The following is a 24,187-nucleotide window of genomic DNA, read 5'->3' on the forward strand; positions in this document are numbered from 1 at the left end:
ACAGCTGGTGGTCCTGGAGGAGAGGGAAGGAATACCACTTAATGAGAACACGGTGGGTTAATTAGTCTGTTGTATGATGTGGTTAGTCAATAGGAAAGGAACACTCGGAAATTTTGAGCGACATAATCATGATTGACCTTAAGGTAGCGCTGGCCTAATAAGCATTTAAATGTGCCTGAGCAAGAGGGGATGTTTGAGCAAAAGGGGATTAAGAGGAACTGTGCTGATGTGTCCCTGCACAGTGTGAAGCTGAAGAAATATAAAAAGGAATGTACTGCTGCGACTTTTAGTAGCAGAAGAGAGACTGCAGCATTCCCAGCACAATATGTGACATCTCCTTGGCATCCTGACCCACAGAGTTTGTGGGTGTACTCAGAGGGGCAGCACATATTGCAAGATCTAGGAGAGAGTATGGGAAGGGAAAAAAGAAAAAGGGATCTGAGCTTCAGGTTTCTGTTTCTGTTTGACCTTCTCAGATGTCCCAAAAGGGTTTTGTCTTCCTGTCTCTGGCTCAGCACCCCGGTCATGTGCACCCAGCCTGCCTCCTCTAGTGACCCTTTCAAAACATATGCTGTTGCAACCTGTGTTTCTCTTTTTGGAATTATGACAGATGTTGCATTACCTACTCTGGGTTTTAATTTTTTTTTCTTTAATTTTTAAAGCATTTTCTAACATGAAGCTTGAGATATGTGGTTAATCCTTCCACAGCCAATTTTCTGTGACCTACTAAGTCATGTGGTCCTTTTCATGCCCAGGTCTCTGAAGAAGAAGGCGGCCCCTAGCAGCATGTGCCTCCTGCCAGTGCAGGATTTGTGTCTCTGCTGCAGCACGCAGCTCAGTACATCCCTTCTTCCTGTCTTCTCCTCTCATACCTCCCATCTCCTCTGACTCAGCTGATTGCTGGATGCCTTGCACTGCTTTCCTGGCCTTGGCCTCAGTTCTACAAGAGCTCCGCCTCGCTGTCATTATTCTTCCATTGCTACTGGTTTCATTTCATCTGCTGTCCCAAGCCTGTTGCTGTTTCATGTAAGCCTGCCAGATTTGCCTGCATGATTGTTCTTTTGTCCAGATGAATGTTTAGCTCAGGCTATTTAGTGCTGATCTGGTTTTTCTATTGCTTTGTGTGTACCCAGGGGAAGAGGTTTTGTATTAAAATTCTCCTGGAGTGCTGAGTCACTTGAACTCTGCTACTGTGTCATGTGCTCGATTGTCTGAGTGCGGGACCTGGTTATGTCATATCTTGCAAAATGTGTTTTCTGTTTCCCCACTGGAGTTTTGCCTGAATGGGTTCCAAATTATCCACCTTCTAGAAGCTGGGAAAGTTCTCTCTCATGATGCAATTCCCCTCTTAAATTTGTTTTGATCTTTTCCAAGAACCTGACTGGAATCTGAGAGGTGGGGTACTCTTTGCATGCTTTTCTCTTTTCGTGTATTGCTGGGCGTTCAGGAGGATTTTCTCCCTGTGATTTGGCCAGCCATGTAATTCCCAAATGCCAGCTGTCTGTACCGTTGTCCCATCAGATTACGTTAAAATGTGCTCAGAGATGTTCCTCTAATCCAGCAAACTCTTGATTGCACTCTAAAATCATGTGTAAATGCTGCTGGTAGGGCTGCCATTAGTGATTCAACATTCACCAGACCTTTCCTGTGGCTTGCTGAGGCTAAATGAGAGCCCAGAGAAATTCATTATCCGCAGCACTTTCCCTAAAGATGCGTCTTGATGCAATCATCAGCAGACAGTTTTGCCTTGAACAGCCCAAGTGCTCTGGCTTCACTCACTGGTAATCAGCAGTGACACTTTTTTTTTGTTGTGATTCTGTTCAGTGGCTTTGGGTTGGTGCAGATACCCAAATGCCTGCCAGGCTTTCAGTGCTGTTAGAGGCAGTCTGTGCTAGTTTCCAGAGGTGCAACAACCCATTTTCTTTGCAGCCTTGGAGCTTCCTTCCTCAGTGGCTACACGCTGCATTTCTCATGGCCCATTGGCTGAAGAGAAGCTTATTTATAGCTTCAGTTCCTTGTCTTGTGCCCTGTCCATTAGAGAGCTGACCTGCCATGGCTGCTGTCTCACCCTGAGGACATTCACTGGCTCTGCTTTACCAGATCAGGGTCTGCATTGTCCTGCCTTGTGCTCAGTCCTGTAAACCCCTGGAAATGCTTTTTATAAGATTTTTTTACTGAGGGTTTGTATTCATCTGATGGTTTTAGCCTGGCTTTTTGCATCTCAACGACACATAGTTCCATTTTCACAGCCTTGTGCTGATGTTTATTGTTGCTGGGATGAGCTCTGCAGCTGACTGTGCTGTTTGCATGGAAATGAATCAGCTGTTGATCCTGCAGCCCCGTGGTGGGCGGGCTGGGAGTGTGGCTGGCAGCCTGCTTTCCAGGGAGCATGAGCCCGCATCAGGCAATCCAATTGACCCAGGCTGTGTTGTGTTTCTCAAACCACTTTAATTGTAACCTATCACTGCTGATCTCGTGACTTCTAGTGTCTGGTCCTACCCCTTTAGCAGATCATCAGCACTAAAAATATTACAAGAACTGCCCCAGATTAAGATTAATTTCTCCAAACTTCTGTTTACTTAGGATAGCTTCATCTCCAGAGTTAAAGACTTAAAGGCACATTACTTGGAGGAGTCTACAGATGCATGAGATGTCTAAGGTAACATTACAGTCAATGAAGCTGCAGTCCAGAGACCTGAATGAAGAACTCAACTGGCCAATTTTCAGTGCCCACTTTGAGACAGAATGGCTGAGAACCTCTTTGCTAATTACATTGCCTGTAGTGACAAAGGAGGGGAACATTGCTGTTTAAAACAAGTTCAGTGCTGTTTGAGACCCCCTGTGATACCTGGCACATCTGCAGTGGATTGGCCAGTATGGAATCATAGGATCATGAAGGCTGGAAAAGACCTCCAAGATTACCAAGTCCAACCTTTGACTGAATACCACCATGCCCATGAAACTGTATCATATGTCTGTATCATAGAGAGCACCAAGCAGAGACCAGAGAGTCAAAGAATTAATTTATGTTGGAAAACCTCTAGGCTACTAAAAGGCAGATACTTCATAGAACCTAAAATAACACTGGACATATCAGCCTCCACAACCTCTTCATCCTTCTACCTCACATGCAGGCACATCAGACTGGTTATCCCACTGTCAGGAGAAGTGTCTGGGGCTACTTGAGATGCCCTTGGCTGGCTGCTTGCCCTCCAATTGCTGTTCCTGGGCGTCTCAAGGGGCACCCAGTTTGGGCAGTTGCATCTGTCTCATCATGTTTACAAAGTGCCAGAGCATTGTCTCAGCTGATTAATCCTCCACCTATCTCAGCTAACACTATTGCTTCCTCCCTTTTTCCCAGTGAGACAGTGAAGGAGTTTTCCACAGTCTTCTCACCAGTACTCAACAGCCAGCTCTGAACACAGAGTCATTACCAGCTTCTGCTCTCTTCATGCTTGTGCTTCCTCATAATGCCTTCATATTTTCTCTCTAGAGGTCGCAGTTCTCCCTATATTTTCCTGTTTATTTCTCATTTTCTCCCCACTCGAAATGGCCAACAAAACCTCACCTTTTTTGTGCTGTGTTGAACTAATAACATTTAGGCTTCCATAGCTCTGCTACTGAGAGCTGATTGCAAGCTCTTAGAAGCAGAACTATCTAAGAGTGCAATCCATTCTCTGCCACATGTCCTTAGAGATTGTTAGGGATACCTCCTTCAGACTTCTTCCTATCTTTACTTCACCTTTCAAGATTCAAGTACACTAATGAAGGGGTAAGGTAGAAACATTTTTTTAATGCTAAAGAAGAGAGGATGCTGGCAAATATCCTGATAACCATATTCATGAGGTTTATTTCTTACTGTTGATATTGTGGCTCCAGATTGCATGAAAGTAAATATTTCCTATTTACAGCGGGTAGAAAGCATAAGAATAAATGTGTTTATATAATGGTTAAACTCTCAAGTATTTTATTTGATTTGCAGTTGTGTCAAATAGAGCACTTAATTGCTCCAGCCACTACCTTCAGTCTCTGACCTACATTTATGACAGGAACTGCATAAAAACCTACTGAAGTCAAAGACAGGAATGGTTTTAGACAGCCTTTCCTGGTTTTTTATCTGATGAATAAGAGACTCTTTCTCAATTAGAAAAAAGTGTCACCTAAGCCCAGATTTCCAGTAGGTGTAAATGTGACTCAAAAAAGGGGGCTGAAAGACTTCAGGTAAAAGCAACAGCCCCTCCCCCCCACCTCCCCCAACCCACTCATGCATGTTAATTCAAGAAAAGCAAACATTTGTAAAAGAAACCTGTCCAGCTAGAAATGTTTAGAACATGTGTTTTCCTTGTTGCAGCACAGCCAAAAGAGACAAAGTTCACTTTACACAGTATCACATTTTGCCAAATTAACAGTAACAGTACTATTAATATTTAATATTTATATGAGACTGTCATCAGGAGGCCAGTTGGGTCTGATCCCTGCTGTTTGAGATGTGCAGACACCAAAAAATGATCTAGATTATTTTTATTTATATTGAGGAACTATTGTAATGTGCTGCAATCCTGCGGAGCCTGCCAAGATGTAGGTCCCATCTCCAGAAGGCTTAGGTGCACTTTTAGGAAAATTTGCTTTTATAACTGAGAGTTTCAAGTAAAGACTCATTTGTAGTTTTTGGCATATCATTAAAAGCTGAGTTTAAATGTTGAATCAAACAATTATGGGATCTGATAACATCTGTGTAGTGGAAGAGTGCATTTCCCACGGCTGAGGTACAACTGCAGAGGGAAAAGTGGATGTATTTTTGTCTTGACATGGACAATTTGAACACCGTGGAGTTTTATCTTTGTGTATGGGTATAAAAACAGATATGTTCAAATATCCAGTGGAGTTGGTGAGATGCTTTGGTTTAGCAAAGCCATGTGAATTTTTCTAAGGATTTGCTAGCCACATAAAATGAGGTTTTCTGGGTAATGTCCTAAGCCTGTGACTGTCCCATGTCCCTCAATTTAGGCATTGCAAGGAATGAGATGTTTGCCAGTCTATAAACTGGGACCTTCAGCACAACCACCAAATAAGTACAGATCACAGTTTTCCTTCTACTACTACCAGCAGTCTGCCATTTCACATCTCTCAGGCCATTGTAATATGCCTGCATTTTAATATCTTGTATTTCAGTACACATAGATTTGATTTGAGGTCCATCCTGACATCTCTGGCCAGCTGGGATGGTTGAGCCCCCAGCTCCATGTACCTGTGTAGTCCTAGCAGATTATATAAATTGCTTCTTCAGAGTGATGAAGTGACTCCAGAGTGGGAGCTATTTTGGCAGATCCTGTACCACTGCCATCACAGAGGCATCCAGGATGGCTCACAGCTGCCATGGGAGCTGCACCCAGGCTGTAATGCCCTCTGTGGTCCTGGCTTTGGTGGCTTGGAAAAGTCTTTGCTTTTATCCACCACTGTGAGAAAGAGGCTTGAAGGTTTCTATGGAGCACATGGTTTTCTGAGACACCAGTGTAGAAATGAGGGGTTTGAAGTCAGGAATAGGCAAGCTTTTAGCTTCAAGCTTTGTGCTTTTGACTCTCCTGATTGTCCCCACTCTCCAGGTTTGGTTTGCACCGTCTGCCTCCGAGTGCATGAGCCAGATCAGACAAATGTTGTGCTGCAGGCAACCAAGCACCAATGCACTCCAGCAACTGAGAGGTGTTCTGTCCTGAGGACAAGATTAGAGCTGCCCTGAAGTAAAACCCCATGAGTCACGTGGTGTGGCTGCTGTCCTTAGCACAAATAGCTTTGTGATGGTTGCGATTTGCAACAGGATAATCTGGTGCTCCTGCTGCACCACATCACTGATGGATGCAGATGGAGCCTGAATCCGTGTGTGTCTGTGAGGAGCAAAAACACACACAGGCTCATTGTCTCTATGTGACAGCCTGTCTCCCAGAACATGAATGATTCCTTGGGTATTCAGGAGCCTAGGGATTTTTCTTTGGTGAATAAACTGCAGTAGGAAGATGTGTTTGAAATTTCCATCATCTAGGATCCTTAGCAAACTCTCCTGTGACAACTGCACTGAAGAAAAGTAGGTGGATGTATGTGGAAAGTGTTTCTTGAAGCTATATGCAATGACAGTTCACTGCATTTATGTCATTCCTTGCTGAGCTATTTTACTTCCATTACTTCTAGAATGCTTGCTACAGAATAAATTCAGGCAAAAAAAAATAATATAAATAGTATAATATCACATAGAGATTTTCCAAACTTTATTTTTCTCAGCCAGCTAAAGGCATACTCTCGGCTCTAGAGATGACAAAAGAAATTTTATTCTGATCTAAGCATGCCTATCATTCAGAGCCCGGGAAGTTAAAGCTTTGAACATCCAAAGGCTCATCTGTTCCAGTTCTTACCTGACTTTATCCATGCCCCAGTGTTATAATGTGTAGGCATAAGAGCAAAATTCACAATCAAATTAAATGGTTTGCCTGAATTCTCCTCCCTCTGCCCAGGTTTTTGGTAGGAAAGGAGGACTGCATTCCATATAGCTTGTGAAGAAATACCATGCTGTGCTTCCAGAGTGGACTCACACATAAAACAGGAAGCCTTGCTCAACAGAGCATACTGATTTTTTTTCTGTGGTTTTGTTTTTGTTGGTTTGTTTTTTTTTTTTTGACAGAAATGTAGTAGTGGTTAGGACTTTTTTATGCACTTCACTTGAATTTTACTTCAGCTACCAATCCTATGACTTTAATAATCATGGACAAACTCCAATCTAGCACAACTTCTAGTAACTTTCAATTTTCATCTGTAAATCCATAACATAGAAATCAGATCAATATTTTTCACAAGTGCCAATTCTAACAGACCTTTGTTTCATTACAGTGAGATGTATTTGGGTTCCTATGCACCCTTTTCCTTCCCTTCAATGCATCCATTTACTTCACCAAATCAGAGACAAATCACAATTGTCCAAGTATAAGGATATTACAGTGGGGAAACTGCAACACGTGTATCAAACAACGAGGCCCGTGGAAAAGAAATATATATGGACAGATTCTTGGTAGATGTTTCAGAGATGTTTATTTCTCCAGCCGCATGGCCGGGGCTCTGCCCAGGAGCTGCTCAATCCCGGGACCCGAGGGTCCTTGCCCACACAGGGGAACACAAAACAACCAATGGGAAATGAGACTGACCAGGAGCAGGGAAACCCCGTGTCTCCCCCCCAGGGCCCCTCTCCCAGGACCACATGGCAGGGGGGAAGGGACCCTGACAAAAGGAGATGTAGAAAGAAGACAAAACACTGTTTGTATAATCCTAGAGATGAACCTAAAGCTTTGAAAAACATAAATATCATCAAACATTCTCAGATTTGAGTAAGCTTTGTTTGTTCAGTGTTTTGCCCAAAACTGTCATTTCAGTGGGCTTAAAACTGTTCCAAAAGTCAGGATGAGCTTGTCTTTCTTGAAAGTGAGAGGTAGGAGAGAAAAAGAGATACATAAAGATAGATCAGTTGATTAAAAAGCCACCTGTCTCCTGTCTTTCAATAGTTCATCTGGCAGGGCCTCATTCAAAATGCAAAAAAGAAGGCTTTAGTTTCCTCATCTGCCAGATGAAATCTGAGCCCACCTTAATTTCCCAGGAGCAGCCCCCAAGTACCAGACTGTTTGGTATCCCCCAGTGCAGGATGGAGAGAGAGGAAATGTTTTTTCAATATCTCTGATAGAGTATGTTCTACTTTGTTTACAATATTGAAATATTCATAAGAGTGATGTCCTGTCTCTCCACTGCAGGGCCTAAACACCATGATATAGAGTTGTTCTCTCTGGCCTAATGAATATTTCAATATTCTATATAGAGTAGAACAACATCTACAGGGAGAAAAAAAGCAAAACACAAAATATTTCCCAGCAGAATATTCCCCTGTGCAATTAGAGTAACCTGCTTCTCTAGGTTCTGATCTCTGGGAGGGAAGTGGGAACTGAACCCCAGCCTTCTAACTCCTGGCAGAACTCTGCAGCCACTGAATAAACAGGTAGTAGTGCCTGTTTACGGCATTTTTAAAACATATAGTTTCCATTCTTTTTTTTTTTTTTCCTTCACCTAGGGAAGAGACCAAAGTAGAAATCTATGGCTTTTAAATTTCTTTTTATCATGAAAACCTGTAAATGCTTCATATTAGTTCATTGGAGCTTGTCAGGTTTTGTCTACAAATTAAGAATTTGTTACTGCCTCCTGAGTTAAAATTGGTAGAAAAGTATTGGGGGAAGGCAAGATAAATTTTCAGCTTTTTAATATGAAGATCAAAAAGCACTGTTTGGAAAGGTGACGGCAATTTTGAACTCCCAGTGACATAAGATCAAATATAGACACTTTACCAATTAATAGGGGTTGTTTCTTTGGGGGTTTTTTGTGGGTTATTTCCCCTTAACTGGTGGGTACAGAAATTCCACATGAAAGTTGTTTGGTCCATGAACATAGGGAGCAGACCTTTCAAATAAGGACTATTTCTGAACACATGCTTTTCAGACTATTGCTGCTGTTTCAGAAATGACTTGCTGGATTTACTTCAAACCTTAACGGAAAAGTCTCTCTCCTGGATGCTCACCAAAGTACCTGAAATTTCAGCCTCTTGGGGGTGGTTCTGTCTCTATTTTTTGATCAACGTGCAAGTAAGAGTTTCACAGTCTGGTTCATTAAGAACAATGTCTTAAAGCTTTAAAATAATACCCTCTCAAGTTTTTTACCATTTTACCTTTCTGGTTAAGATGAGTTACAATTCATGCCAAAAAATGCCCTGGCAGCACTGAGGCTCCAGTTTCACTGGTTTATTAGGGCTTTAGCTATATGGTTAGCCTGAGGATAGATTCACAAATGACAGCTGCTCAGCTGGGGTGTTTCCTTAATCCGTGCCTGTGCCTTTCAGAATCAAAGCAATACTGAGGCATGAGAAAATTATCTCTACCCTACAGGGCTCCATAGAGTGGAGTAGGGAAGCGAGCAAATGGGCATTTCTCTGCTGGAAATCTTGTAGAGGCTCAGATGAGACAACTGCACTTCACTGATGGAACTGCCCTCTGTTGACACATTTAATCTAAATTAATTTTTTCATCTTTATGCAACAAAGTATGACCCAAACCATCTGGGGCATTGGAAAAAGAAAGACACAAAAAATAGCTATTACCAAGCTGCTGTATGAGCAGTACCATGGAAGTGCTGAGAATGTTTTTAGTGCTAATTATTGTACATAATAAAATATATTTGTCTTCCTGTCTAGGAAATCCTGTGAATGTTTTGCATTTGTCCATTTCTACCTCTCTGAAACTTTTTTCATAGATACTTAGTAATATTTTTTCATAAGGAGAAATAGAATAAAATATAAAATATGGAACTTGATTTTGTACTTATTCACTATGCTACAAATAGCAGTAGTTTCACTGAGCCAAATAGACCTAAACCTTGATTGATGAAATCACTCTGGAGCTATTGGTTGCAGTAGAAACCTACTGATTTATATGAGATGAAAAACTGGTAAAGTGAAACTGAAGTGGTATGAAACTAAAGTAAATGAGACAAAAATCAGTGCAATTTGTTTACTGTTTCCATACCTACTTTGTTTTTGTGATACTGTTATGTGAAATAATTCAATGAGTATCTTACAGCCAACTAAGTAGAATCTGATGGGAAAAAAAAAAAAAGTCTTTTCTAGATGTAATGAGTCAAATTCCTTTAATACTAAGACCACTTTTCTATGTCTGAAAGCTTTTGGATATGTTCGGGGTATATTTTGAGACAATAAGAATTATTGTGCTCATTGCAGAAAGATTTTCTATCCCTTCACCAGCTGAGTTTTTGAAGTCAGGCCCATAAGGTAAGTAGAGCTTCATGGAGAGATGAAAAACGAAATTAAAGAGAAGTAAAACATGGCTATTGGAGTATTGGACTCATGTGGATATTTACCCTTCATGTACACAGCTGTGTTCATACATAATTGGAGCTTGAGAGAAAGTTAAGGGAGCAGATGCAAGATAAATGGTTCCTGTAAGAGCAAAATGTCCAGTACTTTTTTGCAATTTTGAAGCATCTCTCTCCTCCAAAGAGATTATTATTTTTATTTTCCGTTCATTACTCTAGAGGTCAGTTTTCTTCAAGAATTCAGAATAGGATATGTCATTGCTAGTGACATAAATAGTGTTTTGTTTCTGATAACTGTGCAGAACAGCACTTTAGGGAGAGAGAATCAAGATTCTGCCCTTCCTTTTGCCTCATGGAGGGAATATCTGACTAGTTTCCCACCAAGACTCACTCTGTATAGCTATAAAAGTGGTGGAATCACAGCTGTACCTCAGATAACACTCTGAAGCTTTGCACAGCTCCAAGTCAGGCCATACCCTCTGTCAGTTTGGAGATGGGTTAGAGCTGGCACACATCTGAAAATCTGAGGTATGCTTGTAGTCTCCATGAAAGGCAACTGCAGAAGTTCCCAGACCTGAAGGAAGGCTGTGTGCCCATCAGTCTGCCTCCTCTTCACCCATTATTCTGATTGGTTTCATAAAGGATATAGTTTCTGCCTATGAAACTCTCACTTGTCTTCATGGTAGATACACGGGTTAACCTTTTCTTCCTCAAGAAGTATTACAGTTTTGCCATCTGACATACTGATAATTTTTTCTTGCATTTTCTACTGTTCTACATTGATTGCAAGGTTTTGGTTTTTTAGTTTGAGGCTCATTGAAGTTTATTTGCTGTGTTCCGGTCTCAGAAACAAATGCAATGTTTGCCTGTTTGTCTTCTGGTGCCCTAGTACTTTGTTTCTCACAGCTTGATGCTCAGTGATATCTATGTGCCTGACTCTGTGGGTGATACTCCTTGTGCTAATTGCTTCTCCTCTGACTGAAAGAAGAGCTTTAGGTAAATAGGTGCTGCCTCAGAGATGCAAACACCAGGAGCTGAGGTCATTCTACTTTTCAAATTTCATTGCACTGAATTCATGCATTGAAATAGAGGAGTCTGAGGGTGATGCTCTGGGCTCACTGATGACAGTGGAAATATTGACATGGGCATTCAAGACTCCTTCTCTGAGAGTTCAGGATAGTCCTTGCTGGATTTCAAGTATTTATCCAAAGATGCCTTGTTTAAATATAGATCTGTTTCTTCAAGTACCATTTGTTATAGCCAGGCATTAACAACAGGGAGACAAGGAGCTGCCACACACCTTACAGCACACACCTCCCTCCTGCCCTGCAGCAGCCCCCCAGGGGTCTGGATGGGCATATGGTGAGAAGATTGCCTTCTTCAGTGAAGCTGATTCACCTAATCCTTAAGTGAAATAACACCACACAGAGCAGGCTTGTTTAAGCTGCATATTTGTTTTTTACTTTGCAGCTTACAATTATAGTGGAGCATATGGCAATGCAGAGGAGCAGTCAAGGTCCAGACCCCTGGGATGAGTGTAGCTGCAGTCCTACCTCAGTTAAACCAAATGACTTATGGCAGAGATGACTCTGGTCCCAGGAGACATCTGCTGCACAGAGCTGGCTGATCAGAGAAGCAGAACCCAGCTCAGACATGTAGCCAGAATTATGCTTGAAAATGCAGGGAGTAGCACCACAAGGTCTAGTTTTGAGTAGTGCCTAGAAGTAGTTGAACCCAGGCAATATATTAGTAGTTTTCTGCAGTATCCTGGGGCAATGAATGAAGGAAAACAAGGCTGTTGCAAGAATGGCCACATTTCCTTGCACTTATATTGAGATCTTTCCCTATTACTCAATGTGTTACCATCCCATTTGGTCCAGGAGTAACATGACAACAATAATAACAATAACAGTATCAACAACAATAACAACAATAATAATAATAAATATTATCTCAGATCTGTGCTGTCTCTGGGGACATTTGCACAGAAAATTTGCATTTCAAAAGGGTACTTGTTCTAATACTTACCTTCCAAATATCTGCCTTTGGAAAGGTACAGACCATAAAACTCCCACCAGATGAAAATACTTGGCATAGTTTGTCTGCCTGTTTTTGCTGCCTGAAAGAACTGTCTGTTAGCTCATTTTCTAAGGACAACTCCCAAGACTGCCACAGTTTTGACCACCAGTGCTGTTTCTTTGTCCTCTGTTCACTGTTGATACAAACATCACTGTCCTACCAATATTTAATTCCCCTGCAGTCTGTGGACCATGTCTTGCCCCCAGTGTGTGTCAGAGAACACCAGTTGTGGTATATCTGTTGTCCAGGGCAAATCCACACTCCTGGTCTGAGGGCCTGATTTTCCCCACCACACGCTGGGGAGGAGGGAAGGACCCTCAGGAGTTTCCTCTTCACTCTGTATGGTCTTACCACTGCTTTACTTGGCGCAAGTGGATGGTGAGATGAATGGCAGTGTGACTGAGTGCTGGTACTATGTGAAGGACCATTGCAATGTAGAATTTATCCTGCATTTATCTAAATGACAGCAACTGCTCAATGCTACTAAAGGAACAGAGAGCGGCGTTTTCAAAGGAGAAGGATGGTATGACTACAGATCCAATGGAATAATGGGATTTGAATGGGGGAAATGTCTAATCTGTTTCACAATAAACAGGTTTATGAATGACAGATGTGGATAAATAATGAATGCTTCCAATTCGCGATCAAGGACTGAGTGAGCAGAAGATAATGCGGTTGCAGCTCTGACTGAATTTTAAACACCACTTGAAATCTCAGAGTTCAGTGTGAAGAAGACCTATTCGATCATTCACTTCCGTTTATGCTCTTTACTTCATTAGTTTTAAGTACTTATAATTCTGTAGATACAACTGAAAGCAGAGGTGGGCTGAGAACAAAGAAATATAAACAACTAATAGGATTTTGTGCTTTATCCAAAGTGTTCTTTAAAGCTGTTCCACTACGAACACTCGAGCACAAACAGAGAGTGTTAATTGAGTGGAATTGGGTGTGAATGCACACATCAGTCTTGTCAGCAGCAACAAGGCCAAAGAGACAACAGTGAGGAATACTATATCCAGAGTAAAAATTAGTTTGAGAGGCACACAGGGATGGATGAGTACTTCAAAGCATGTAATGTGCTTGAGATTTGAGCACATCTGGTAAAGTCTTAGGACAGAAATTAGAAAAGGGACTAAATATTTCTTATTAGGTCATCTACTCAATCTCCTTGTCAGTGTAGCATCCTTCTCTGAGATATTCCCTTCAGTGTTAACTTTCCAGCGTTTTATTAATTCTAATTTGGCCATTTTATCTGCACTGACACAGTGAATAATTAACTCAAGGAACTCCTTGCTGAAGGTTAGCCTTGGAGCAAAGCGCTCAGCAGTGTTTTAAAAAGGCGTGGATGCATTTGTTAATAGCATCTGCACCTGCGCCTCTGGCAAATGGAACAGGGACTATCAATCTGGCACTACCTGGTCTCAAGACAATTATCCTAATGGTATGCTATAGCTGGATTATAAGACATTTGTATCAGCGTCTAGAGCATCTCTCAGTTCACTTAGAGGCAGGAAATCAGGTTTCTAACTGAGCTAATGTATGAGGGTATCCATCAGCAGAGTAGCTGAACTGTCTGTGTCAGTGCAGCAATAAATATGAATGCAATCATGTTAAAGGTTGCACAGTGTGATTAAAACTGCTGCATGCTCAGCACAAAGGATGTCCTCGGAGCAGTGTCGCTGTAGATGGGTCACAGCTGCCATACGCTGAGGCAGGGGATCACACGGAGGGGTTCTGGCAGGGGTGAGCTGCTCCTGACTGCATGCCTCGCTGTGACTGGGCAAGGTGAAGGGCTGTATTCATACCAATAGCTTAAATGGTGTCAGGAAACAGTTCAGGAACCTGATCATTCATGCTGTAAAAATACCAACCCCCATCACTGTTATGGCTTGGCTCAAGTGGTCTGTCTCTTAAACCTCCCCTGGGCATGATCTGGGGAACAGCAGGTGAAAAGGGTCCTTCCCCCAAGGTGGTTTGAATGTGGCCACCCTGCTCTGCAGAGCAGGCCCGGGTTGTTCTCCAAAAGCTGAGAGAAATTACTCTGAGTACATGTGATGTGCAGTTACAGGTGTGGTTTAGGGTGTCTCGTCCCCAAACCTGCAAGTGGGGACCTCTGAGCTTGGGTTCAGCCCTTGCACTGCTCACAGCAGGCTTGGAGCATCCAGGAGCAGAGCTTGGAGAACCCGGGAGCAGAGCGTGCGAGCAGCAAAGCTTTTGAGAGTTCATAGGAGGATTTTTGGATGTGCTTGCTGTCAGGACGATGTTGCTGTCCTCTTACACAAGGTCCCACGTGGCCAGGTCCCGCCTCTTTGTCTTTTCACAGAGCTTTTCACACTCGCTTGCCTGCCACAACAATCCTCATCACCCTTTCAAGTCTCTGGGCTTGTACCCATGCAGATCCCTGTACCAGAGAAAACTAAAGCCGTTCTTCCTTTGTTCTTTGCCATGGCCATGCCCGGAATATGCAGTTTCCAAAAAGGCCTATGCAGCACAGTTCCTGCATAGAAAAGGGTACCTCAATAATCAATCACATAAAAATAATTAATTATAAAATTTATGGTGTGTGTATTTATCTATGTATACGAATATATACGTATGGACCTCCACTTCTCTCTCTCTCTCTCTCTCTCTGTAGATAGGGGGATAAATGTAAGTCAAAAGAGCAAAACTAACAAAATATTTGAGGTACTTCCATGGTCTTCCTCTCTCATAACAACTGAAGTCCTGAAAAATTTTTGTCATTATCCTTATAATACTTTTGTGGCAAAGTGAGAGGCAAAAATCAGGAAGAAATACGAGTTGGTGAAGGAATGAGAGTAGATCCAGATTGTTCACCAGAGCACTGCCAGTGGTGTGTGCTTGACCCACACAATCCTGGGTGTTGTAACCAAATAAGCAATTATAATAAAAAAAAGAGCCATGCATCCAGAAGATAATATTTTATAGCTCATTTCAGGGGATTATGTTTGAGATTTGTATTTAATAAAACCCCCTCAAACCTAATGTCATGCAGACTGATGTGTAGAACTAGGAGAAATAGTTACCACTGAAGTGATTTAGGGTTAGTAACCCAGACCACCTACAATTATTGGACTCAAAAATGTACAAGTTCAGTTTTCAAAAGGCTTCTCTAAGAGTAGCCTGCATGCCATATGTCTGCAAATGTTGCCTTCTACAGTACATACAAGGAAATCCAACAGCCTTGGAAAGCTCGTCTTTCATTTGATGCTGCTGCTGTGTTTATAAGAAACAGAAGAAATATAATGATCTGATGGCAGAATATGATTTATAGCTTTATGCGTAGGAGTGGGATAAAAACCCTGCCTCCTGGCAGACAGTCCCTGGTCCTGCATCTTTCCAGTCGATTTCAGCTCGGCGACAAACATCTAAAAGGAGTGGAGTTAGGGCTGACTGAGTTTTCCATTTAGGAAAGGCTGGGAAGTGGCCAGATAACCTAAAAATTATTTTTGTCTGAATAATCTAAGAGCAGACAGAAGCATTTCTGTTAGCCTTCTGCACAACATTTCACTTTTAACTACATTTTGAGTTTGGTTTAGGGTGCAGCTTCTGACTTTCTACAGAGCTGACACAGCTGCAAAGTCAAACCAGCACCTTGGATTGGATATTTTGCATGTGAAACTGGCACCAAACCTCAAAAAGAGGTAAACATGGAGAATCTGAGTTGCAAGCAGTCACAATACAAGTCTCTAGAACTCACTGAGGTGTCCAGTCTGGAGCCTCTGTCCAGGATGGAGACCAGCTTACGCTGGCTGTGATATGAACATGAAACTGCATAGAAGATAGTCTAAGCATCTTAGTTATAAATAAAACAGTCAGAGGGGCTTTATTTTCAGTTTTCCAATGGAAAAAATGTGAGACACATGATTTTATATCAAATCCCCAGTCTTGTTCACAGCAGGATGATGCCAGTTAAAATTTTTCAGACAGGACAAGTCACTTACAAGCCCAATTTTTGACTTTGGATGAGATGTAAGATCTAGTATATTTGAAGTTCAGAGTTTTTAAATAGCTGAGACATTCAAAACCCAACTGCCTTCAAATGACTTCAGTGGGAGTTGCTTACTTCCCTGCATTTGAAGATCTGGCTGAAGTGGTATACAAAAATGGGACTTCAGTTCTGAAAATTCTTCAAACTTTTAGACTTATTTCTTTTTCAAATTCTGAGCTATGTAAATGTGGTTTGGCAAAACTGTGTAATAAAATGAAATCCAAGGATAGATTTGGATTTTATTTTTTCATATTTTCCAGCATCAATGGTAACTTGGTAATTGGATATGGTTTGGCCCCATTCCTAATTCTGACACAGAGCAGAAGATACAAATCCATGAACTATTTTTAGAGAGTATAAAAGAAATCAGCTACACCAGTGTCTGCTGTGCAGAAGAGTGCACTGAAGAGTCTTTTACAAAAATATGTCAAGTCTGGATGAGGGAGACATATTTTCATGATTTATAAACCCAGTGACTGCAAGGTGAGCATTTCCTTTACATTTCTTACTCACACCCTCAGTCAGTGGCTCTCACATGACCGTGGACATGAGCAACTATCAGCAGAGGAGCAGGATGGTTCCTGAGCATCAGCTGAACTGATCTTTTCCGTAGGTTATGGCGTAGTCATTGCTTCCTTAAAGTCCAGGAATGCAAGTTCCCTTCTGCAAGTAGCTCCCCAAACTGACCCAGGGACACTAAAATCTCCTCACAGCATTGTCAAAACAGAATAGAAATTAGCTGTTCAACCAGCCAAGACACAGTTTATCTTTAATATTGGTGCTCCTGGTGCCTCGAGCCCCAGTGCAGATGTGTATAAGGTGCAAAGTACAAGCCCTTGTCCTATGCTCATACGATGCTACTTATCAACATGTCAAGATCATCAGTAACTAGAAATCTGCATTCTCAACAAAATCAGATCTGCCTCACAGCTGATATTATCACTGACTGTCCAGTGACTTCTGGTGGCTGATCTCTGGTAAACTTCTCCCTAAATTACAGATGCTTTTATGCTCAGTAGTGTAACCCACAAGACCAAAGACGTAAATGGCTTGAAGACAGAATTCCTATTTTCCTGTACTGTGGTGTTTTCTGAAGGTCATGTTGAGGGCATACCAGCATAGACACCATGGATCAACCTCAAGCTCACTAAGAGGCAGTTTATTCTGGAGCAAAACCCATTTACAAGGTTGACTGGTGCAGAGTATCTGGAGGTGTTTCCTCAAATGTTGAAAACCCTGTTCCCACCCATGCAAAATCCTCCTACACAGAAACCCTTAAACATGCAAGAAAGCAAAACAGGAGCAATATAAAAGTAACAAATGAATGTTTAACATTTCATCTATTTTTTATTCTTTTGGAAATAAAAAATATTGTGGCAACACTGCAACAAACTTTCTGTGAATATTTTTCTTTGTATGCTTTGCATTTTGTTTCCAAATGAACAGTACACCCATAAATTAACAAGGGTGGGAAACACTCTTCTGAGGTCAGAGCAGTGATAAAAACTGCACAACTCTGGATTCTGTGATGAGACACAGGTCCTCCTCCATTTGCCAAAATCCTATGTGTGATACTTGGCAAGTCACTTTGCAATTCCCCTGTATCTATAGCCATTTTTCCTCTTCACTGTTTGTACATATACTTGCATCAGAATGAATGAGTTTCAACCACAGTCTCATGTTTAAATAGTCACAAAATTATTAATTCCTGGTATTCGAGCCACTGGTCTAAAGTCAGACAAGTCCAGCTTTTTAGCATTTAATAGAGAACCTTTGCAAACACAGAAAATTATTTTTAAGAAGCATTTTTTATGCAGATAAACTATAATTGATATCTACTGGCCTTGGTCTTGTTGAACTTCTGGGAGTGTCTTCAATAATTGCCAAAGGTAAAACACAGACCAAAAAACACAGTTCAAGAAATATTGTCACCATTAAAATGACAATATCTGATTATATGACTCAGTGGTTCAACTGACAGGTACTTTAAAACAACTCAGATAAATGACCAAGAATGTCCTGAAATGAAATAAATATATAATATATAAAAGGAAGGAAGGAAGAAAGTATCTCAAATTTTTTTATTGTTGTCGGATGGTGTTTCATCTTTTTGCCTTAAAGCAAGACCTCTCACCCCTGGAAGCATCACCCCCTTGCTTTGCTGAAGAGAAGGTCATGCCTGCCTTTCCATCAAAATTCTCTCTGTCTACCTCCCTTCTCTGTTTCCCAGACTTTTTCTGCCCAGATTTTTATAACTCAGCTGTAAGAAATTGCTTCTGGGCTGAAACTTGGCAGCAAAAGTCTGATTTCAGGCCAGGAATGATCCCCCTCTCCTTCTGGTTTTCAAAAACCTTTTCTTCTGGTCAGATTTGAGGAGCAGAAGAGCAGAGCAGAGGGGGAGGGCAGCGTGGGGCATTTGGCACAGGAGCTGGCTGGGTCCGGCTGCTTTCATCATGCTTCAGTGGCTCTTTATTTTTCCAGCTGAAATAAGGGTGATTTCTGCATAATGTGGCAGGGATGTTTTTGTGTATGTGTTTGTATTTAAGCAGAAAACAGCTGAGTCATTTCTTCTCAAAAGCAATATTACTGTGTGAGCCACTTACTTCCTTTCTGGTTCTCCTTCATTTCAGTTTGTGTTGATGTTCAAAAGGAAGGTCCAAAATAACACACTCCTCTCTCGGTCAGCAAAAACAGCTTCACAAATGCTTGTGTGCATCCAGAGTTCTCCTTTAGTGCTGGAGCTGAACAGAAATATTGAAATGGTGGTACTGATACCATTGTAACAGCAGTGATACAGTAAAGACAGTACCTGGCAGTACTTTAGATGGTTTTCTTTAGATTATGAGAGTGCTTGAAAAAACAGACTAAAATCGTGTTTCATTGTGTGAAAGGGCAGTAAGGATAAGTTCTGAATTAAAAGCCACCAGTCTAATAAAAAGAGAGACAAAATATGAAGTGAGGAGGTGCAGGGGCCCAGGATAATGACCTCTGTAAGGTCACTCAGTGGCTCTTGGCTCTTTAGGCACAGCAGCAGCGGCATGGGGAACAGTGTAATGTAGCCTGACGTAGCTGGTGCTAATGTTATATTCATGACTGCAGTATTACAGAAATGCTGGGTGGTGCTCACACGAGGAAAGGAGATGTTGATGCTGAAGGTAGCTGTGCAGCCTCTTCTCAAACACCTCTGTTTGCTGATTCTGTGCTGAGCCCCAGCAGCTTTTTTGTCTGCTCTGAGCAGTTTGTGACCTCAGTACTGAACGTGCGCATGCAGCTTTCATGTGACTTCAAAATACTACTTTCCTCTGGTGCTTCTATGAGGGTTTACTAGAAGGACATAATTGTCCAAAGCCTGCTGTGACATGGAGCAGGGTGCTTGGGGAGGATCCACCTCATGTGTCAGGTTGCCCCATGGTGAAGTACCTGCTGGCTTCAAGTGAGAGTGTTCCTCTCAAGACCTGTGAGCATTAGTTATGGAGTAATAAAATAGTTTGGGTTGGAAGAAACCATAAAGATCATCCTTCAAACCCTCCTGCCATGGGCATGGATGCCACCCAGTAACCCAGTTGCCCCAAGCAACCTGGCACTGAACACTTTCATTAAGCCAGATATCCAAAGAAGTCCCCAGTTAATGACCAGCTGTGAAAATACGGGAAACAGTGATTTCCTACATGATGTCAGAGGGCAAGGGACAAGCTCTGCTTTGCTGGATCTGTGGTTGTGCTTTCCACTACAGGGAAAGCATCTTTGTTGCTGCTTGTCCAGCTCTGTTCTGTTTTCCCTGCAGCTGTCCCCTAACTATGAGTGGGACTGCTGGGGCATCAGCCTTTGTGCCCAGCACCACGCCCAGTCCCAGCACTGGAAATGATCTTTAGGCCTCGTGGAAAAAATAGTTTGTGGTTATCTAATTAAAGCTTATACACAGTGGGACCAATTATGGTTGTCCTAGCAACTTTAGTTCTGGTATTTCCAAACTTCAGGCTTTGGGAAGCCTTTTGCTTCTGTTCAGCCTCTCGGGTTTTGTTTGTTTACATCTATGCATTTCCCTCTGCCTGTGATCACACCACTCTCCTCCTCCTAATCATCCCCGTGGCTTCTGCAACCTCTTTTCCTCTCAACTCCCACACCTTCTCCTCCCTGACACTTGGGCACGGAGAGATGTGTGGTTCTTGTTTCCAGTCTTTGGAACCATAAATATCTGGGGTGAAACTGGAGATTATGGTTTGGTCAATCCCTGCATATGCTGCCCAGGGCTTGGCCTTTGTGGAAGGACCCACTGCTGAACCCAGCTGACTCAGCAGCTCTGAGGAGTGTGTGCAAAAGGAGATATCTTAGAGATTTTCATGGAGAGCAGCAGAAAGTATATTCCTGCTATCTTAGTGCACTCTAAATTAAAGATTCTGCTTCTTGCTGCCAGGGGTGCAAATCCCTCAAACCACCACCACAGCTTGTGCCTTGAAATACCCAAATAAATGGACTCTTTTTAAAGGCACATGTGTATGAAGCCCTGTATATAAATTTCCCCATGCATTTGTTAATGCACACCTGGAGGAATCTATTGACTTTTTTTTTGCATGACACCAAAATTTCCTGCAGGTGCAAGACATGAATTTTAATCCATGTGACATACTTTGAAAAATGAGATATGTAGGAGTGGAAGGGGATTACCTTCACTCTCCTGTGAGTAGGCTCAGGTAGCCACTTAGAGTTTTCTCTTAGCTGCAGAATCACTCCATGATTGCAGTAAAGATCTCTTTTGGAAGAGGAAGCGGTTGAAGACATAAGGATTCAGCCTGGATTCATCCAATTTGAATTAAGCACTTAATTAATTTGCCTAGATTAGGGTCATGGTCATCAGAAGGTTTCCTCAGCAGATAATGGAAATATCTGCAGACAGTCCTTGGATTTACATCCTGAAGAGAGCTCTTCCTTGTCTTTAATGATTGCATTGCTTTGGCTCCTGACTCAGGTGCATTTGTTAAATATTTACCATCTTCCTGCCCAGCTCATGCAGTTGGACAATTAAGGGGAAGGCAGCCTGGAGCCGTGAGCAGACACAGCCTGACAATTGGATCCCAAGCATGGAGGGACTCATCCCTGTGGACTGAAGTTCTGCACAGCTCAGGGGTGATGCTTTGTTCATTTTGCTTCTCACTGAGAACTGTTGGGCTTCTCTCTGGCAAACCTTCCTATCTTGGGAAGCTGGAGTGCCAATCTTGGGCACTCAGAAATCGTGATTCAGGTATCAGAAGAATTTTGTGACAGTTTAAAAAGAACAATTTCCACTGGGGCCCTGAACAGCAAGAAGCCTTTGCCCAGATCAAGCAGGAGATTGCTCATGCCGTAGCCCTTGGCCCAGTCAGGACAGGACCGGAAGTGAAGAATGTGCTCTACTCTGCAGCCGGGAGCCATGGTCTGTCCTGGAGCCTTTGGCAGAAGCTGCCTGCTTTGCTTTCTCCTAATTCTTATCTCACAGAAGGAAAAGAAGTAAGTAATGGATTTTCAAACTAAACCACTACATGGTGTTAAAAAAAAAGAAGAAAAAGACAGAGGGACCGTTGTATGCATTTGAGTTTCCATCTGGTTTCTGAGGCTTTTATGTATGACTGAAGATTCATGTTTTCCAAGCCTTGTCCTGCAACAGTGAGGTCTGGAAACTTCATTTTCTTCAAGAGAAAGCTGAGATTCTTGTGTAATGCATGTTTTCAGGAGCAGGGTTTTTAAGAAAAAAATACAATAATGTGAGATGTAATAAAATGTTGAGGTTGGCAGTCTTGCAGGAGAGATGTCAGGCTGTGGCTTTGAGAGAGCAGCAGTGATGAGCAAAGCACAGAGTGTTGGTCTGAACTTGAACTCTTGTTCTTATACTAAGCTGAGTTATGTGTTTTATGCCAGACTGGGCCCATAAGAATGTTGAATTTCCTCTTTTTCTCTGTATTGAAACCCATGAATTTTCCTTCACATCCCATCCAGAAATATCAACGATTTTGATTATTTAAAGAAGAAAAAATTGTCACTAAACCAGTGCTGCCCTATGTGGACAACTGAAAACTATTCATTCTCCTTTATTAATTGGCACTGGCATTTTATTTATTGTATGTATTTTCAATATTGATTTCCCTTTTTTCCAATGGGAGTGGAAAAATCAGCTATCCTTACTCAGCTCCTGTCTCACTTGTGGGTGTAAATTTGCAGCTTCTGAAGCTGAGCAGAGCTGAGACTAAGAGAGAAGGAGTCAGGATGACACTGGGAGATTATGTCCTTGTAGGAACTGCTCTGAGTCCCAGTACAAAAGCAGAGCTGCCCTGCATGTGAACCATGTGTCATATTTTGGTCCCTAGACTGCTGCTGGATAAATTCCTGGTGGAGGGGGAATAAAAAGAAGAAAATGTGGCAGTTTAATGGGATCTAATCTTTCCATCAGCAGTGATAAGCGCAGTGCTCAGTCAGACAGGAGAGGCAGTGATGCTGCACAGCCTCTATGAAGTTTGTGTCTGAATCCACCCCTACAGTGCAGTGCATATCTATAAACATCTCTTCCCTGGCTTCTCTCAAGCTTTAATTGGTAAAGAGCACATTAAACATGATCCAACTGGCAGTAAAATTCTACTTTTGAAACATTAGGTGTATGTATGAAACATTATTTGTATGTTTTGAACAATAGTGCATGAGCAACTGTAGTTGCTTTTGAGAAAAATTACATTGTGAAAAAGCCCCAGAGAATCTCTTCATGACCATTAGTATTTAATTGTGGAAGGCAGAAGAGGAAAAAAGCAAAGGACAACAAGTGATGGATCATTATATTGTTATGCCTCATGTTGCTTCAGAGGCTTTGTTTTCAGTTAGTGCTGAGTGTATTGTTATTAAGTTATTTTATTCTTAAATTTAGACTGAATTCTTATGTTAAATTTGGGCCTAAAAAGTACCAGCATGGTACCCATGAGATGTGTGTAAAACATGTAAAATATTGATAAAAGGATCCAGCAATGAAAATAGAAATACTAAAGTAATGTAGAAGTATTTTTTATGTGTTAAGCCTAAAGATAGAGAAAATCTTGGGAATTTACTGAAAAAAACCCAACTCATTACCTAAAAGGCAAAATATTCTGCCTAAAGAGAAGTACAATTTAAAAAGGAACAGATCTGGGGCTTCTACACAAAAAACCAAAACAAACCCAAAACCCAAAGAACACACACAAAATCAAAAAAGCCCCACCCCAACAAAAGCACCCAAAAAAACCCCAAAAATCCAAACAACAAACCAAAGTAAACTAAAAAAAACCCAAGAAAAAACGTGGTCTGAAAATTAGGAATACTATAATGTGAAATCCTAATTCAGTCTAGATCTATACTAAATGCTTTGCACTCTTACCACTGTTTACCCCCTCTGCCTCATTTCTAATCTTAAAGCAAAGTTTTCTCTCCCTCAAAGAAACTCATTTTGTGTCCTTCTTTATTATTTCTCAGCATGTACCTCCCATTCTTTGGTCTCCTCTCTGGAACTTTGCCTGTAAATTTTTTTCAAGGAAAAGGACTGTCTCTCATTATGTGCTATACAGACTTGAACACCATAGATCTCCAAAGGGCCTAATTCTGAAGGACAGTTCCTGCCAAATTCTTTATTGGTGGCCCACTTATGATTTAGTTTTTCAGCTTAGGACTTCATTCCTTGTTGCACATCCAACTTCTGAAACTGTCCGCAGGCTCCCCAGGAGGTTCACAGCCCCTGTGATGACGTGTGGAGGTCAGGCTACAGAAAACTGCAGATGAGAGAAGGCAAAAAACTGGAACAGAGCCACGAGAGAGGCTGTACAAGCTGTACAAAGGGGATGGAAGGAATGAAAAATGGTAGATCTTTCTCCTGGGACATGATGTTTTTGTCCATCCTGCTCTCTGCTTAGTAGAAACTATCATCTCTGGCACCTCCCAGATCCTTCTTGAATGCATCAAGGAGTAACAGTAGTAGCTGCAGTAACAGCAGTAGCAGCAACAATAATAATAATTAATAAGAACTATTTATCTTATTTCATCCTTGGGTGCACCCAAGTGGACTCTCACTGTGGTGCCTTCTGAGGACCTTCTATGCAGTGTCGTCATAAAAAGTCATTGTGGCCTACCTTGTCTGCCAATCTGCCACGCTGAGGCTGCATCAGTGCTAATAACAAGGTTAAAAGTAAAGAGGGGAGCAATAGCTCA

At 41.8% G+C, this 24,187-nt stretch overlaps 1 long non-coding RNA gene across 1 annotated transcript in view; it reads left to right on the forward strand.

The window, feature by feature from the left end:
• The first annotated feature begins 888 nt into the window (after positions 1 to 888).
• The window catches only part of LOC125338409, a 34,086-nt gene continuing 10,787 nt past the window's right edge, over positions 889 to 24,187 (forward strand). The window contains exon 1 of the long non-coding RNA XR_007208290.1: positions 889 to 1,026. This is a non-coding gene — a long non-coding RNA (uncharacterized LOC125338409). The remainder of the gene's footprint in view (positions 1,027 to 24,187) is intronic.

Source organism: Corvus hawaiiensis, chromosome 26 (assembly GCF_020740725.1).
Source record: "Corvus hawaiiensis isolate bCorHaw1 chromosome 26, bCorHaw1.pri.cur, whole genome shotgun sequence".
Lineage (NCBI taxonomy): Eukaryota > Metazoa > Chordata > Aves > Passeriformes > Corvidae > Corvus > Corvus hawaiiensis.